The sequence below is a fragment of the Condylostylus longicornis genome, unplaced genomic scaffold (assembly GCF_029603195.1).
Source record: "Condylostylus longicornis isolate FDR11 unplaced genomic scaffold, ASM2960319v2 ptg000299l, whole genome shotgun sequence".
NCBI classification, from domain to species: domain Eukaryota; kingdom Metazoa; phylum Arthropoda; class Insecta; order Diptera; family Dolichopodidae; genus Condylostylus; species Condylostylus longicornis.
The window spans coordinates 176872-194954 of NW_026578263.1; the positions used below are offsets into that span (position 1 = coordinate 176872).

Consider the following 18083-nt stretch of genomic DNA (forward strand, 5'->3'; position numbering starts at 1 on the left):
TAGCCCCTGGCAACAACTGCACAAGTTCTGTAGCGGAGTCTTTGGACCTGCTGATGGCCTCTCATTATTCCTCTTTCCATTATCTCGGAAAGAGGAATAATCTGGGCTATCCGCAACTTCAAGCCCTTCAAGTCAACTGAATTATGAAATGCTACGGAGGTTATCTTTCCCTGGTTAAAAACTATATACAAAGGATGCGTAGACCTAACCTACGTTCCAAAAATCTGGAATGTTGCTGAGGTGGTTTTTATACCTAAGGCCGGAAAAAGCTCTCACAGCTGCTCAAAGGACCTTAGACCGATCAATCTAACATCATTTCTATTAAAAACTTTTGAAAAGCTCTTAGATACATACATACGGTACAACTTGACTCGAGGTCTGTTGTCTTCGACACAACATGCGTATTGCAGGAGCATGTCGACGGAGACGGCCCTATATTCTCTTGTACGCTACATAGAGGGATCCTTGAACAACAGGGATTATACCGTGGCCGCCTTTCTGGATATCGAAGAGGTCTTCAATAACGTCACTTCGCAGCCGATCAGAGTGGCAATGACGAGCGTGTCGATTCATGGATCCCTAGCAAGCTTGATAGAACGCGTGCTGTTGTGCAGGACTATCAGGGTGCATTTTGGAGATCAGTGTATCGAACGCTCAGGGGGTCGTGCAGGGGAAATTTAAAATCGCAAGTTTCAAATTTCCCTTTTGAAGTTTAAGAAAGTCTGTAAGCTTTCAGGTTCCCTTTTTTTTGACTTTTGAAAACAACTATTTTTTCTTTGAGAAATATAAAAACGTGTTGTGTTCCATATTAGGAAAATTCAAAAAATAATTGGGGTTTCAGAAAATATATGACATCGTTCTATTTGTTGAACAAATTATCAAAAAAACTAATGTTAACCTGGAATTTAAACACAAAACAATTTTTTAAACTACCAATTTTAGATTCGCCATTACGAACTCAATTGCATGTAACGTTAAGAAAACGATATGTAGACTCAACATAGACCAATTAGAGGTCGAAACAAAAATACAACAACAATGCTGTATCCGTAGACGCAACAACTACAAACATCTCAACATAGAATCACAAAAAAAATACATTAATTTTATTAACAATATATTAATAACCCTTTCTATAAAAAAAACATGACAAACCATTTCAGCAAATATTTAAAGAAATCAATAGAAAAAAAAACTACCTAACATAACAATCTAGGTGAAAATAAAAATAATTTCCAAAATAAAATAAAGAAAGTTATATAAGAAAAAATTGAAATTTTTTTAATGTCTTTAAATACCCTTAACGACCGCGTACAAACTTTTTCATACCTAGAAAAATTTATAACACTAGGATAAGTGAAAAAACTAGAAACAAAATTTAAACTGAACCGAAACCTGAAAATTTTAAAGAACTCGAGAAAATATTCTCCCAAATCATAACTGAATCAAAACATAAAAATTATAAAGACTTCGAGCGCCAAAATCTTTGTCTGTACAAGAAACCAAAACACGATACATGGTGAATTAACAGTGAGAGCAAAACGATGCAACTTCATGAATTACGAGAAGATCACAGCAAATAAAGAAGTTTTTTCTTTAGACGCAGCACAACCAAAGACGTTCAACGAAGACATTAAAATTTAAAATAGCAACTGAAACTGATGCCAACAAATCACCAAGGAGTAAAGTCTTTATTACAGAAAAAACTTGACTCAAATATGACAACAACTTCAGAAGTTTTAGAAATAACAAAAACAATTAATATTAGATAATAATTTAATAAATAATTTTGAAAAATGCAAAATAACAAGCGTATTCATTAACGCTAATTTATACAGTAGGGACTATTTTTTTTGAAAATTAAAATATATTATTATGTAAAACTAAATTTCATGTAGTAGATCAACATTTTCCAATATCAACAAATAGTATAATAGCTTCAGATTTTAACCACAAATATATGTAGATGCATTTTACGAGATTTCGTAGATTTCGTCACATTTTTATTTTTTATAAGAACTAATGAAAATGAAACTGATGTCCGACGGTGTCATATTGAACTAAGATCTACGATAATGTATATTTATGGCAAATAGTAAAATACCTGCAAAAGTTGCAGCTCATGTAAGACTTTTAAATGCAAATAATAAAAATGGAATATTTACAAATATATTGCCAATTAAACCTCTAAAAAATTACAACATATTATTAATAATTACTTTCCAATTATAAAAGACAATTTTATAACAATTTTTATAAACAATACATCCCACTTCAAGGAAAAATCCCAGTTTATATAAAAAATTACAAATTACTCTATACACAAGTAAAAGAAATACAAACAGAAGTAGACAAATTACTTAAAAAAATCAAAGAAAACTCAAATAGCCCATACAGTTTCCCTCTGTTAACAGTACACAAAAAATCTGAAGATGACGAAATGAAATGGCTATTAATTGTAGACTATAGACAATTAAATAAAAAAAATCTGATGTGGCAGCCCACACGTCTTAAACATATTTTGCATTATCTTGGCAGAGCGAAATATTTTTCAAATCTAAGTATTTTTCAAACATGAATATTCAAATATTCAAATATAATTCAAATCTTGATCTAAATAATTTTTTCCATGAAATAGAATTGGATGACAAATCTAAACCAGCAACTGCTTTCTTAACCAATAAAAAACATTATTAGTTATTAAAAAACATTAATAAAAGATAAAATTTTGATCTACACTTTCGATAGCTCTAGCTGGATTAGACTCAGAAGCATTCATAAATGTGGATAATGTAATAATTTTGGCTGCAGTTTAAAGAATCATAATAATAATTTAATAAAAGTATTTGTAAGATTTAAAGAGTACAACCTAAAAATTAAATCTCAAAAAATGTAATTTTCTTATATAAGACACTAATTACACAGGAAGGAATAAAATCTAATCCATCAAAATATGACACCATAACCAATTAGCCTGCATTTGTGCTAATTTCGTAGGTTTTTGCAATTATTATTGAAAATTATTACAAAATTTCGCCGAAATTGCAAAATAAGACGACTTTGGTACCCTTGACTAGGAGAAGAAAGCTGAAAAGCCCGCTTACTAAATAAGTGTGCGGAGAAACAGTAAAAAGGAAAATGGAGGTGAAATACCTAAATGTGATATTTGACAGCAGGTTTCTTTTGCAAAAATACGGAGAAATGTCAAAGGCAAAGACTACATTTTTCGACCAAAAACAAAATTCTTCGATCCCATGCGGACGCATCCCAGCGTCTTTCAGGCGGAAGTGCATGCAATTGACATGTGCGTGCAGTTCAGCCTTGAAAAGAGATACCGCGGACAATAAATGATCATGCCGGACAATCCGCTGCCATAAGAGCGCTGAATTTTTTCTCAGTATTCTCTGCGAATAAGGTGGGGCCATCTACAAAGACTCGGCAAAATGGGTAAATGCTACCGAATAACATTCTTCTAGGTATTTGGACACGTAGGCCTGAACAGAAACGAAACAAATTGTCCGTGTCTTGAACGAGTCGCTGGCGAGGAAAGGAGCAAGCAAACCACTTCTTCGACCAAAGCCATTCTGTGGAATTGGACCATATACAGTTAGAGTGGAATAAAAGAAGGATATGAGGAAGCGGTGTTCGGAGCTTTGGAAATTTTACGAGGAGGACGAGGAGGCCTCAGTACACCTTCTAGGGGAAATCGGGACCACCACTCGCAGTAGAAAGGAAGTACTGGGAAACTAAGTGTTCACTCCAGCGGAGCTGCCGTCTGTCGGTTTTTCAAAGTTACTCTAATCCATCAGAATGGTGAATTCATCAGGACGAAATTGTGGGAGTGTTGTAGGGCCTTGACCGACATATAGTTGAGGTGCACAATATACTTTTAAGCTGGTCGCGGGTACCAACAATAAGTGGTAATCCATTCCGCGACTTTGGTCCGCCTTTGTAAAACTTATCATATTTACAAAAAAAAAAATATTAAAGTACTAGCCTTGTGTAATAAGGACAAAAATTTTAATGAAATTGAAATTAAGAAATTGAAAAACAATGTACAATAAAATTATTATTTTTTTTTAGTATAGGTGTTAAAAATCATCAAAAGATAAAGAAAAGCAAACCCAAATTCTTATCAAACCTATCAACTAGTAATAATGACTAATCATTAGTTTTTCTTTATAGTTTTTCTGTGTCTATATTCCGTGAAGGAAGGCACGAAAGTGCTGTCACAGTACTTTAGGCCAATTCGGGAGATTTCATTCGCCGAGGGGCCTCGACATTCATTTTAAGGGAGGTTTTTTTATAAGCCGACAATTCTCCTAATATTCAGGAGTAATTACATCAAAACCCAGGTCTTTATTCGGTTTAGACAACTTTATCGCTTGGAAAATTTCTTTTTCCTTAAATAAACCCGAAGTGCTTTGATCCATATTAAAATCTTCTACTAAACAAACACTGAAATTCAGTTCATTTGGTTGAAAAATTCCTCCTGAAAGTTTATTCAAAATCATTTTATCGTCTGAATGATGCGATGCTTTACTATTTACGTACAGCCTTTCTTTTTGGTAATATTAGGTCTGTTATATCGTTAGAATAATTACTTGATACAGGTTTGAGTTCAGAGAATCTTGTACTTTTCCAGGAGGCTTTCTGTATCAATTGCATTAGACCCTCCACTTTAGAATGTAGTTGATCCCTAGTCTGCAGTTCAGCATTAAGACTTATATTTTTAATAACATCATATCTGACAACCTCACTAAAAGACCCTTCATTCATAATTCATAAATTAAATAATTCATAAATGTTAATTTTTAAAATATCCTTAGAAAAGTAAATGTAATTAACAAAAAAATTATTTTTAATAAATAACTGTCGTGTGTGCTTGCATATCTGTAGCTTGCATATCAAGCATTATATCTGAAAATATAGAAATTGTATAATAATATAGAAAAAGTATTACATCTGTAAATATCTATAGAAAATATAGAAAGAAATATAGTAGTTTTGAGTTTGTGTTCCTAAGCTTACTTTTTCCCTTTGAAAAAACAACCGTAATATACATTAAAATATGTTTTTATCCTAATAAATAATGAGATAAATTCTTTTTTTTTTTTTTTTTTTGTTACCGGAAGGAAGGGTGAAAAATTTCGAAAGACACTGCCAGACGAAAAGCAATAGTGTGGAACTTTAATCCACTAAAAAACACCCTCCTCAAAATAAATTATAAAAACTAGTAGAAAACGACTAACCATTAATTTTGCACTAACCGTTTTGATTATTTACAAGCCCTTTATCTGGCACAATAGCGTGTTAAGTACTCATTGTTTCAGATGAAAAACTTTAAACTAACTCAAGAGGTCTCGTACGTTTAAGTCTCCTAACAAAGTTTTGATTGTCAACCAATCGAGCCGCCTCAATGTTGACATGATTGGATAAACTAATTAATAATGGATGCATTTTATGATTGGCTGCTTGCTTTTTAATTTCGTCTGTGACACTTAGGATCGTGAGATCCCTGTGTATATCGGCATTACGGACATACCAAGGGCCGTTTACAATGTCTCGTAATACTCTATTTTGAAATCTTTGTATATTTGATTATATATCAAAACTTTGTTGTATATTGTCAATTTAGAACGCCTCCCCGAAAGCCATTCAGACTTTCTGTATTCCTTCTGTATTGCGTTCAACGTCATTCCCAAATACTTCGCCTTGTTTGCGGACGGAATCAAGATGCCATGTATCCGAACCGAAAATGATTTGTCAATTTTGCTATTAGTGAAATTTACGTGTACTGATTTTACCTCGTTAAGTTTTATATTCCACTTTCTAGTCCATTTTGAGATCTCATCACTGGCCCTTTGTAATTTTTGTGTAGATTCATTTTCATTTCGTCCATAACTGCGGTATCATCAGCAAATGTAGCTGTTATCAGTCCTTCTGATTCAGGAATATCACACGTGTATAGCAAGTACAATATCGGGCCCAATATACTCCCCTGTGGTACCCCGACCTTATAACCATAAGCGAAGAGTACTCCTCTTCCTGTTTAACTCGAAATACCCTATTAGCCAGGTAACATTCGAGTAGGTCAACATACTGCTTTGGTAGTAATCGCCTAAGTTTTCTTATTAATCCACAATACCAAACCTTATCGAAAGCCTGGGCTACGTCCAAAAATACGATTGAACATATTGTTTTTCCTTTCAGTGAATTTTCTATAAGGCCAGTTATTCTATGAATCTGATCTATGGTTGAGTGGTTCCGGCGAAAACCAAATTGATGATTCGGGATTAATCTTTTACTTTCAATTATAGGCTGAAGTCTTCTCAATAAAAGTTTCTCCAGCAGTTTTGAAATTATCGGCAACAATGAGATTGGTCTATAAGAAGTCGCAGTGTCTGTAGGTTTGCCAGGTTTGTGCAGCATGATTATCTTTGCAACTTTTCAAATTTCAGGCACGTAATTAAACCTTATACACGCATTTATTAGGCGCGTAAGCATCGTTATACCCCTTTTGGGTAATTTTTTCAAAATATCGGCCGTTATTATGTCAAATCCTAGGGCCTTTTTAGGTTTAAGGGTCCTGATTTCTTCTATAACATCTCTTTCCTTGACAAAAGCAGATTCCTAATTTTCATACACGCCCTGGCTGTCATGCGGGCAGAATATATCCGCCAAATGATCCGCAAACGCATTTGCCCTGTCCTTGTCAGTTTTTGCCCACGTTCCATCTTTGTTTTTAATAGGAGCGAGATGTTTGATAGGTTGCTTCATTTTCTTTGTTGCCCTCCACAGTGAGTAATTGGTTTTCTCACACGCCGTCAAATTTTGAACATAACTGGGAACCGAATCCTCTTTGTATTTTCTAATACAGCGTCTTAGTTGCTGCGATTTACGATTATATCTATATTTATCAGTAGGATCACGCGTTTGCTGCCACCTCTTTCTCGCCCGCCTGCTTCGTCTTACTTTTGCTAGTATATATGGGTGATAGTTAATGCCTCCCCTTCTAATAGCATTAATTTTCGAACTACTCTAATCCGTATTTTGAATAATTTTAGTAAAGTTTTCGGCCACCTCATCTATGTGCTGGGTCGTTCTTATTCTTTTACTTAGATCTATTTGTCGTTCAATCTCTAAGCGAAATCTTGACCAATCGGTAGTTCCATTTGTCAGCGCAGGTTCCGCTCTTTTCAAAACTATATTTTCCATAATAACCACCGAATGATCGGAGTTAAGATCATAGTTATCATGTATCTCGATGAAATTTTTCGCAATCCGTTTTGTTATGAAGAAATCTGGACACTTATTAACATTGGTTGGCCGATACGTTGGCTTCGCGGTAGAGTGAAAAAGGCACCCTATGCAGCCTATTGCTGTCCTAAATTCTCTTCCTCTAGTTGAAGTATCCTTGAATACCAATCATGGTGTTTGGCGTTAAAGTCGCCCCCCAATATAAATCCATCGCCTAGGTGTGTCATAACGTTTTGAAACATTTCTGCCGTAATTTTATATCTGGGGTGGCAATATAATGCAGTCAAATGATGCAGCCAAATTGTTTGCATCTGGTGCATATCACAATGCACTATATTTTCTTTTATTATTTTCGCCATTGTCCTTTTTATTTGAAATACCATTGCAATAGCATTTTGCTATTTTGAAATTACCTCGTGCCATGATTTACCAGGTCTTTTGGTATTCGATTTTTTCCCTCCGTTCTCTAAAATGCTCAATCTCTGAGAGATTTTATCCATCATATCTAGCATGTTCTGCATCATATTTTGCATTTTATACAAAACACCCACGTCACCGACCCTTGCTTTATTGCTCGTGGCACCGTCATCAATTTTCGTTTTGAGAACGTCCTTGTATGTTACATTTTTTGAGACTATTCTCGAGTAAATTGTCTCAGTGGCTGGTCAATTCTTCTTCAAGTTGTTGTTGCTGTTCTTATTTCTACATTTTCGCCATTCCATAGCTACAAGGCATCCCCTATAGTTTGCGGGGTGGGCCTCCAAGCAATTGGAACACTTTGCTGCAGTACCCTTTGGCTTACTACAAGCTGATGTTAAGTGCCTGCCTGCACATTTAACACAATTCGGTTCTCTCTGGCAAAATTTTTGTGTATGCCCATACCTTTGACTCCTTTTACACTGCGGAATGGTCCTATCCTTTCGAAGTGCCTCTATCCCAACTTTCATCCTGCTTATGTGATCGATTTCATAAATTTTTCTCATCTCCTCGTCACTTGACAAAGTTAACATAAATAGCGGTAGAGACACCATAAGGTTTATTCCATTTTCTTTTATTTCCAACGTAGTTGTAATTAATTTCCAACGTAGTTGAATTACCACCTGGGGTACTAAATTCTTTTGTTTTGTCCATTGCACAAATGATTAAATTTTGCGTTTTATACCTACTGCGAGGATTCAAAAACTGTCTTCCCTCAGGGATCAGACGTAGACCAGGGAGCCGCCTATTCTAGGTCAGACGCTTGTGGATTTACCGCCCGCGAGCCTCCTAACCAACGAAACCCGAATTAAGCGCCGAGTACTCGCTTTCACCCGCTCTCGTTACCCTTACTAAGTAAGGTGCCCAGGAGACACCCGGCAGATAACTATGTCACCTACCTTCTGGGAGGTGAGAGTCGGATTTGTTGGCAGAGCTGATGTTTCCAGAGGGATTTCCTAGCATTTTCAGCTTCACATGTTAGAAAAATGAGAAACTGATTAGGACCCATGCCAACCCTTGTCCCCCAGATAAAACTTAAAAGCATAAAAGCTCTTAAAAATAATTACGAAAATGTATATAATTAAACAAGTAACTAATTTCTTTGAGATCTAATATATTTTGAGTAATTTATTTTAGAGCCTCGCTTTGACTAATGTCGTATAAAATGGTAAATTACCTTTGAAAATAAGCACTTTAAGCGATCAATTACTGTATACGCATAAAATAATTCGCTACTAAAATCCATGCACATATGATTTTTGATTAACTAACGTATAGTAACGTATATAGGGTAACATCCATAGCATACGATTTCTATGCAAAAAGTCTCAGGTTCGAACCCTGTAAAATGCGATTAGCCAAATGAACTTTTTTCATTGGTAATGTTATTTTTTTTTTGTTCTTACTTAAAATGGAATTAACAAAGCTTTACCCTTACAAATCAATATCAGCAAGTTTCTGCCTCTAAAAATTTTTTTGAAACTACCCTATTTGTAAAAGTTTAATGCAATCAAATAACATTTTCTTATTAAATTTTTCCTAAAAACATATTATCAAGAAATTTAATCTACACTTGAGGAAGTGTTCACTTCTTGTTTCTACAGGATGTAGTACCATTTTGTAAAAAGCAGTCACAAAGCTTCACGGTGGGGAGGAGGGTGAAGGGGGATGGTGAGTGGAATTAATGCTTTTTCTGGGACCCTAGAAGCAAAGCCCTATCTAATGCCTTTTGTCCCATGTCTCTACCCCTTCTAGAAGTACCCGTATTTTTGACACCTGAGAAGCAGCTATATATATATAACTAATCATGTGTGCTTGCAAGTATTATGCCTGTATTGCAAGCCTTGCAAGTATTATGCCTGGGGTTTTGAAATTGTGTTCCATTCTGTGGCTGAGATATTTTAAGTTTACTTTATTTTTGCAAAAACACACCCTTAATATACATATAGATATGTTTTTTCCTAATAAATAATAAGATAAAACATAAAATAAGAAAAGTTCTAAAAATAATTACCAAAAAATATATAATTAAAGAAATAATTAGTTCCTTTGAGATCTCATACCTTTTGAGTAATTTATTTTAGAACCTCGCTTTGAGTTATGTCACATAAAATCGTAAAATACCTTTTACAATAAGCACTTTAAGCGATAAATGACTGTATACGCATAAAATAATTCGCTACTTAAATGCATGTGGGTTATTCTACAGAAACGTGCTTATTTGATGTACCCGAATAATTTTAGTAAAAAAAATAAAAATTTTTAAATTTTTTAAACTTCCTAAATTTGCTGGCGGACTAATAGTTCGTTACCACGAAAAAAAAATTAAAATTTTTTTATTGTTTTAGTAGAAATTTTGTGAAAAGTTACGATTTTGTCATTAGCGTGGCTGTCGCCAAGCCTACTACATCAAATAAACATCTAAAAATTCGTTATTTCAAATTTGATTTTTGATTTCTAGTAATTTCTAATTAAATCAGAATTGAACAAGTTTCTCTGAGAGTATGCCGCATTCACAATGCTCTTTTTGTTTTTAGTTTAATTTTTGTTTTTCTACTTGGCGCCAAACATTTCTTAATTTCACACTCTCTTTACTTAAACTTAATTTTTCTAGACATAAAATTTTTGAACCTTTAAAAGTTAATGCATAGAGATCAGTAAGTATTTAGTACTTACGTGTGCAAAGTCAGTGCATACCTTTTTTATGGGAAAAGTAAATTTTTTTAAGATAGAATAAGAAAAAACTTAAGTGTCACAAGTGAAGTTGTCATCGTGGTAAGTAATTTTACTTTAAATTTCTTAAAAGTTTTTATTTTTTTTATTATAATTTAAATAATATTTGAAATAGTTATTGTTAAATTTTTTCGGCGTAAATATGTGCAAAACTTTTCGATTTATTTAAAAAAAACCTGTAATTCGTCATTAGAATGGCTTCATTAGTGTGGCTAATGTGTGATCACGCCAATGACATGCGGGCACGCTAATGACTTCTTTTGAAAGCTTGCTTAAAATTTCCTTACTAAAATAATTCAAAGAAATACGTAAATGCTAAATTAAATGTCAAACCAATTAAAATACTTAATGAAATAGAATTTCATATTTACTATATTATGTTTTAATATGCTATATTATGCAATGAAGAAGAAAAAACATCTACTTCATTTAAAACTAAAACGGAAATTACGAATGTGTTAAAAACTACTTCTGCAGACTTAACTCATCTTTATCTCATGATGTTTCAGCAATTTGGGTGCACGGTTAAAGGTTTTAAACATATTACAACGAACTTTCTGTAATAATACCAATACCAAGTTCTATTTTTTGACGAAGAATCTAAAAAATATTTTTTTTGGAAATTATAAATTTACACTGAACTAAACAGAGTATGGCCATGGAAGAGGAACACCGGACGGAATTGGCGGTGTTTGTAAGCGAACAGCTGACCGTTGTTGCTTCCGGGAAGGATGTGACAAACATTTTAACTCTTTTGGAATTTTTAAATTCGAACTGCAAAGCAATATGTTTTTTTATAACTAGCAAAGAAGATATTAAAAAGGTAGAAACCATACGAAAAAAAGGTGTGACTGTTGCACTATTATTTTTGATAATTTTTAATTGATATTTTTATTTCAGCAACACTTGCAGTTCGTCAGGTCGTATCTGGTGAAACATTTTCAGCGTTATATATGAGAAAATTATGAAGTTATTTCAAATACCAAAATAAATGTTCCCATTTTGACTTTGGAATTATGAAGTATGCCAATATCAATGAAGTTGAAATAGATTTAGACCCAAATAATATGCAAAGATTAAATTTTTATGATGCGTATTTTTCTTCGCAATCTTCATCGGCTTCGTCAACTTTATCACTAGCTTTGAATTACATTAAAAAAGGATATATTTGCTTCTAGAGTTTCCAGGACAAAATTAGGATACGTTAGTCAATGTTTGGAAGATCCCAAAAATGAAGGAGAACACTTCAACGTAAAAGTAATATTTTAAAAAAATGCTAATTCCCAAAACACAAGATTCAAAATAATTGAGAATGATACCTCGTACATTAAGGAAAAACAAATATTAAAAATTCTAAATAGTCCAAAAGTATATATAATGATAATGAGCAAATTTTTGAGTTTCAGGAAAAATTACCAGTGTGTGAATTGTGGATTTAGATATAAATTTTTATTACTTTTCATTTTTTCAAGTTCCTTTTATGTAAACAACGTTTTTCTTTTTGTGAATTGAATTAAAATCAAGCAAAAATTTAATAAATTGATGTGTATGTCATTTTCGTGTTATCCTTGTCATTAGCGTGTCAGCAATATTTTTAAATTTCGTTATAATTCTCTTAAAATTGAAGAAAGAAGGTGAAAAAACTTACTTTGAATCAGGATAAACACATTTTTTTTGTGCAAAATTTTATTCACTTTTGGCAAGTTTCCGTAGAATGACCCATGTACGTTATTTGGAGTTTATAATACATGCGAATAAAACGCGTGACTGTAGAATGAGTTAACACCAATACTAATGTGTATAGGGTAATGCGTATAGCATACGATTTTTATCAGATGAACTTTTTGTTATTGATAATTTTATTTTTTTTAATTAAAACTAAAAAAGCTTCACCCTTACAATTCAATACCAGCGAGTTTCCGTTCTAAATATTTTTTTGAAAATACCCTATTTGTAAAAAGTTTAATTCAATAGAATAACATTTTCTTATAAAATTTTGCCATAAAAATATATTGTCAAGAAGTTTAATGTACACTTATGTTTTGCTTACAAATACATTTTGCATGAGATCACGAAAAGAATACATAACCAAATGCGTAAATACATACTTATTACAAAACAATGTAGATTTTATTAAAACTTTACAATTTTCTTAAGAAAGTGATCACTTTTTGTTATAACTTATACTTCCACATATGGATATACAGTGGAATCCGCTTATAGTCACTACTGTTTATAGTCATAATTCGGTTACAGTCAACAATTTCCCTGTCAACATCTTTTTTATTATATTTTCATGTATTTTCATTTGTTTATAGTCACAAACGTTTATAGTCACATACGGTTATTGGATCGTATTTTTTGTGAACCATATTGCTTAATTCATATATTTGACGTCGCTTATAATCACATATTCTGAACGCCTTTTTTTCTTAAAGCGGTAAGTAGTTTTACTACGTACTTTACGGTAAATAGTTTAATTACAATATTTGTTGTCGAATTTGTAGCGGCAAATATTGTAACTTAAATATTTTTTTCTGTCACTTTTGTGTATGTACATACATAGGTACATTATTTCCACAACAAAAATTTGTCATTAATTTAATTTGTAATTCAAAAAGACGATTTTTATTTATGTACATAATTATATAAGTACTTAATTCAAAATTAAATTTAAAAAAAAATAAAGTTTTGAGTTTTATTTATAAATTTTTTTTTCTACTGACGCTTATAGACATATGATGCTTATAGTCACACATTTTTATGAAATTTTTTGTGTGACTATAAGCGGACTCCACTGTACATACAATATTTATACCTCCAAAAGTAAATAAAAATTACCACTACAGGATGTTACAAAGCATCTTGGGCGCGGTTGAAGGGGGAGGGCGGGTGGAATTCTTGCTTTTTCTGGACCCTGGAGGCAAAACCCTATCTAATGCCTTTTGTCCCATGTCTCTAGCCCTTCTAGAAGTACCTGTACTTTTTGGTACCTGAGAAGTAGCTATGTATATATAATGTAAAATATGATGGTTTCTGATGAGTTATATGAAATATGAATAAAATATAGAATTATAAAGGAAAATTCAAGGTACTGTGTAGCCTGGTGGGTAGCGTGATAGTCTCATAACCAGAAGGTTATTAGATCGATGCTTGCCTGGATATTGCCGTATTTTTTTTTTTTTTGGATTATTTTAATTTTTTTTTTTTTGTTTAAATTTTTTGTTTTATTTTTTTTAATATATAACAGATAATTTTATTATAAAGTTTAAAGAAAATTTCCAAAAAAATATTGTTATAATAGTTTGGAAAAATTCCCAAAAATTTTAAGTACATAAATATGTATGTATTTATATTTTTTTAAAGCTTCCTGAGTAATTTTTTTAATATGAATTGAATGATATTCAAAACTGTGGTTTGCTATATAGAAATAAATTTCAAACGCATAATTATTAAATCATGGGAGTAAACATACAAAAATTAATTTCTCATATCAAGAAAAGGTTTAGTCAAAAGCAAAAAAATAATTTTATTCACATATACATATGTATGGATATATGAATGTTTTAGAATTGAAGATTTTAAAATTTTTCGTTCCAACATATGAACGTATGTACATATGAATGTATTAAAATTGAAAATTTTGAAATTTTCTGTTGGAACAATTAGAAATAAAAACAAACATACATAATTATGAATCGACACCTGTTTTTTTAAAACTATGATTTTTTACTTTTTCTATGATTTATTTTTATTAATTTATTCATTTATGATATTTTTATTATAATTTTGATTTTTTAATGTTTATTTTAAAATTCAACTCAATTTTTTTTTTTATTTATTTTTTATTTTATTTATTTATTATTTAATTTCAGACAATTCATATAAAATTGTGTATAAGAAATTAAAACTAAAATTAATCTTACAAACTAATTTTTTTTTATAAAAAATCCAAATTGGTTTTTTATTTTCTAAAATTTTTTATATATCTTCTTAATTTAGTTTTGAATTCATTTACTCCTTTACAATTCTTGATATCATCCGGTAATGTATTAAATATCCTTATTGCACTGCATTTTAGGCCTTTCAACTTCATCGATGTACATGCTTTCGGTACCTTGAGATGCCTTCTCTGCCTAGTATTATAATTATGTACCGTATCTCTTGTTGGAATCAATAACGATGTTTTCATTTTTTTGTTTGTTATTTTGAAAACATATTTGCACTTCTCGAAATATATAAGCTGGTTTATATCTAATTCATTTGTTTTTATGTATAGTTCCTTAGTGGCCATTCTTGGATTCAAATTATATAATGTTTTTAAACTTCTGTTCATGACTATACCCATTTGGTTAATATGAAATTTAGTACAAATACTCCAGTTGCATATATTGTAACGAATTTTAGATAATATGTGCCCGCTGTATATTAATTTCGCTGCTTTAGCTGGAACACCACCTGCTCTTTTAATTGCCATAGTGATTGGAATAATACTTTTTTTTAACTGCTTAATATGTTTATCCCATTTTAAATATTCATCTATATAGATGCCCAGATATTTTACATGTTCCGTTCTTTGTATCACATCATTCCCGGCTTTTATAATAATTTCATGATATTTTTTTTTTGGTTTTTTAAATACCACATCGTTTTTTTAGCATTCATGCAAAGGCCATTGCCGCTGAGCCAATCCATATAGACCGTGATATCTTTATTTACTATATTTTCTAATTCACTCAAGGTTTTTGCTTTTGCTATAAGGTTTGTGTCGTCAGCATATATTGTGTACTTTGATTCCATGTTACAATTAGAAAGATTCATAACATATAATAAATACAGAAGTGGTCCCAATAGAGATCCTTGTGGTACACCCGTGTTTATACGTAATTCAGCGCTTTTCGTGTTTCTGATTCGCACACTATGCATTCTATTCGATAAGTAACTTCTGAATAAACTATTTGCTGTGCCTCTAATTCCCAAATCTTCAAGAAATTCTAGAAGTCGGCTATGATTAACCACATCAAATGCTTTACTTAAATCGATAAAAACACCCGCAACGTAATATCCTTCATCTAAAGCGTCATATACATGATCTAGTGTTACTGAAACAGCAGAGTCAGTACCACTTCCTTCTATGAAGCCATATTGATTTTTGTCAAAGCCGATTGTTGATTCAACAAAGCTACGGATTCGTTTATTAATAGCCTTTTCATATATCTTACTTATAGAATTTAGTATAGATATTGGCCTATAATTACCACAGTCCGTTTTTTTTCCACCTTTATGAATGGGTACAATTACAGCCTTTTTCAAGCATTCAGGATAAATTCCGTTAGTGAGGCATAAATTTATCATATCACATAACGGTTTTTTAATAATATGTATTAATTGCTGAATGTCGCTAACTGTTATTCCATCAGATCCTGGTGCAGCATGCCCATTCAGATTTGAAGTAATCTCAACAATTTCATATTCGGTTACCGGTACTAAAAATACAGATCTTTGATTTATTGAATTTCGAACTGTATTCGGCATATTATTAGTGCTGATATTATTTAAAATTTTTTCCCCAATTTCATTAAAATATTTATTTAATAAGTTGGCGGTTTCTGTATCTGAATTAGTTGATTCACCATTTGGTTTGAGTAAATTACAAATACTGTCGCTAATTTCATCATCATTATTTTTAATTGTATAATTTATTACGCTCCACAGTTTTCGGCTGTCATTTCCAGCTTTTTCTACACTATTGTTGATATGTTTATTCTTAGCCTCCAGAATAAGTTTACTCACTTTCTTTTTCATTTTCAGGTAATTATTCTTTTTTATTGTGTTACTAGGTTCCTTTTTATGTGCTTCATATAAGGAGCGCCTAATCTTTAATTGTTTAATAATTGTATGAGTAATCCACGTGTTACTTCTTGACCTTACAGTTTTTGTTGTTGTACAATTTTCTTTTGCCTTCTGAAGTATATGAATTAATTCATCTACTTCAGTAATATTTATCTTTGCTAGCTCATTAGTGACTATTTCACACATTTTAACATAATCTGTTCTAGTATGTGCGAGTTTGGTGTATGGTTTTATCACATGTTTTGTTAACTCAATACCAACAATAGCAGTTTTATGATCAGATATGTCGTTCTCTTCAATTTTATACGTAATTTTGTGCTCGTCATCAATATTTGATACAATATGATCAATTAATGTGCTAGTAGCCGCTGTTTGCTTTGTACTGTGCATTTTGTTTATAAAATTATACCCAGAGATGTTTATCATGTCCATGTATTTGATTACTAAGTTGTTTTTCTCCAGAAGATTTATATTTACATCCGCAAAGAAAATACATTGTGATAGGTGATCTATTTTTGTTTCCAAATGTTCAATAAATAGTGTACTATTTTCACAAGGTGCTTTGTAGAAGGTACCAATCTTAACTTTAGGCTGAGTGTTTAAGATTTCAATGACAGTAAAATTATATTTTTCATTTTTTTCAATTTCATTGAAGTTTAATTTGTTATTCACAAAAATCGCTGTACCACCACCTCTCCTTTCATTTCTGCAGTTATAAATAGCTTTAAAGTTTTGAATGTTATACGTGTCGACTTCATTTTCGAAAATCCAAACTTCCGTGAGAATAACTACATCCACATTTTCATAACTGTGTATTAACGCTTCAAGCTCCAGAATCTTATGTCTAATGCTGCATATGTTTAAGTATAGCATGTTTAAATTACCTATTTGATTTAAATTATTGTTTGTCATCATTGTGGTATACTTAACATACAATTTTGCCAATTCACTCGTACTTTCTGGAGGTATTCTCTGTATTTATTGTCGATATGGCGTCTATACATCTTAAGATCTTGTATGACTTTTTCCCTTTTTACTCCTATTGTTTCATGATATTTGAAGTATATATTACACAACTCTTGAGGATCCGTTGGTAATCCCTCTTGATCGATAAGCACTTTGATGCTTGTTTGTGTCGTGCCATCATAGCAGATATCATCTTGATCATAGAAGTACGCAAGAAAAATTCTTACATTGTTGTATATTCTATGATCTCTAAGCCGAGATAATACAAAAATTTTATCATCACTTTCAATTGCTTTTTTTGTAAGTTTTACAATTGGTGGAGCCATTGGATCTAAAAAGGAATCATCTATTTTGCTATTTTGTTTCAGCTTATCACCGTCTACTTGTGGATTTAATACTTCTCCTTTAACCCAGTTATTGTAATTGCTATTTTTCCTGTTGCCATTAACACTATCGTTATCATGATTATTATAATTGCTATTTTTCTCATTGTCATTAACACTATCATTATTATGATTGTTATGATTATTATTATTATTATTATCATTATTATTATTATTATTATTATTGTTATTATTATTATTATTATTATTATTATTATTATTATTATTATTATTATTATTATTATTATTATTATTATTATTATTATTATTATTATTATTAATGTTATTATTATTACTACCATTATTATTGTCACTAATCGTCTCAGCACTATTAGATATTTTATATGTGCTAATTTTGGTGTTCGGATTCTTTTTCAACCAAAACTTGGGAATAATCTTAAAAATTTTCCC

At 31.5% G+C, this 18083-nt stretch overlaps 1 protein-coding gene across 1 annotated transcript in view; it reads right to left on the minus strand.

The window, feature by feature from the left end:
* LOC129616829 (UDP-glucose 4-epimerase-like) overlaps positions 1–18083 on the minus strand; it is a 105219-nt gene that overhangs the window by 74172 nt on the left and 12964 nt on the right. The gene's annotated exons all lie outside the window — the stretch shown is intronic.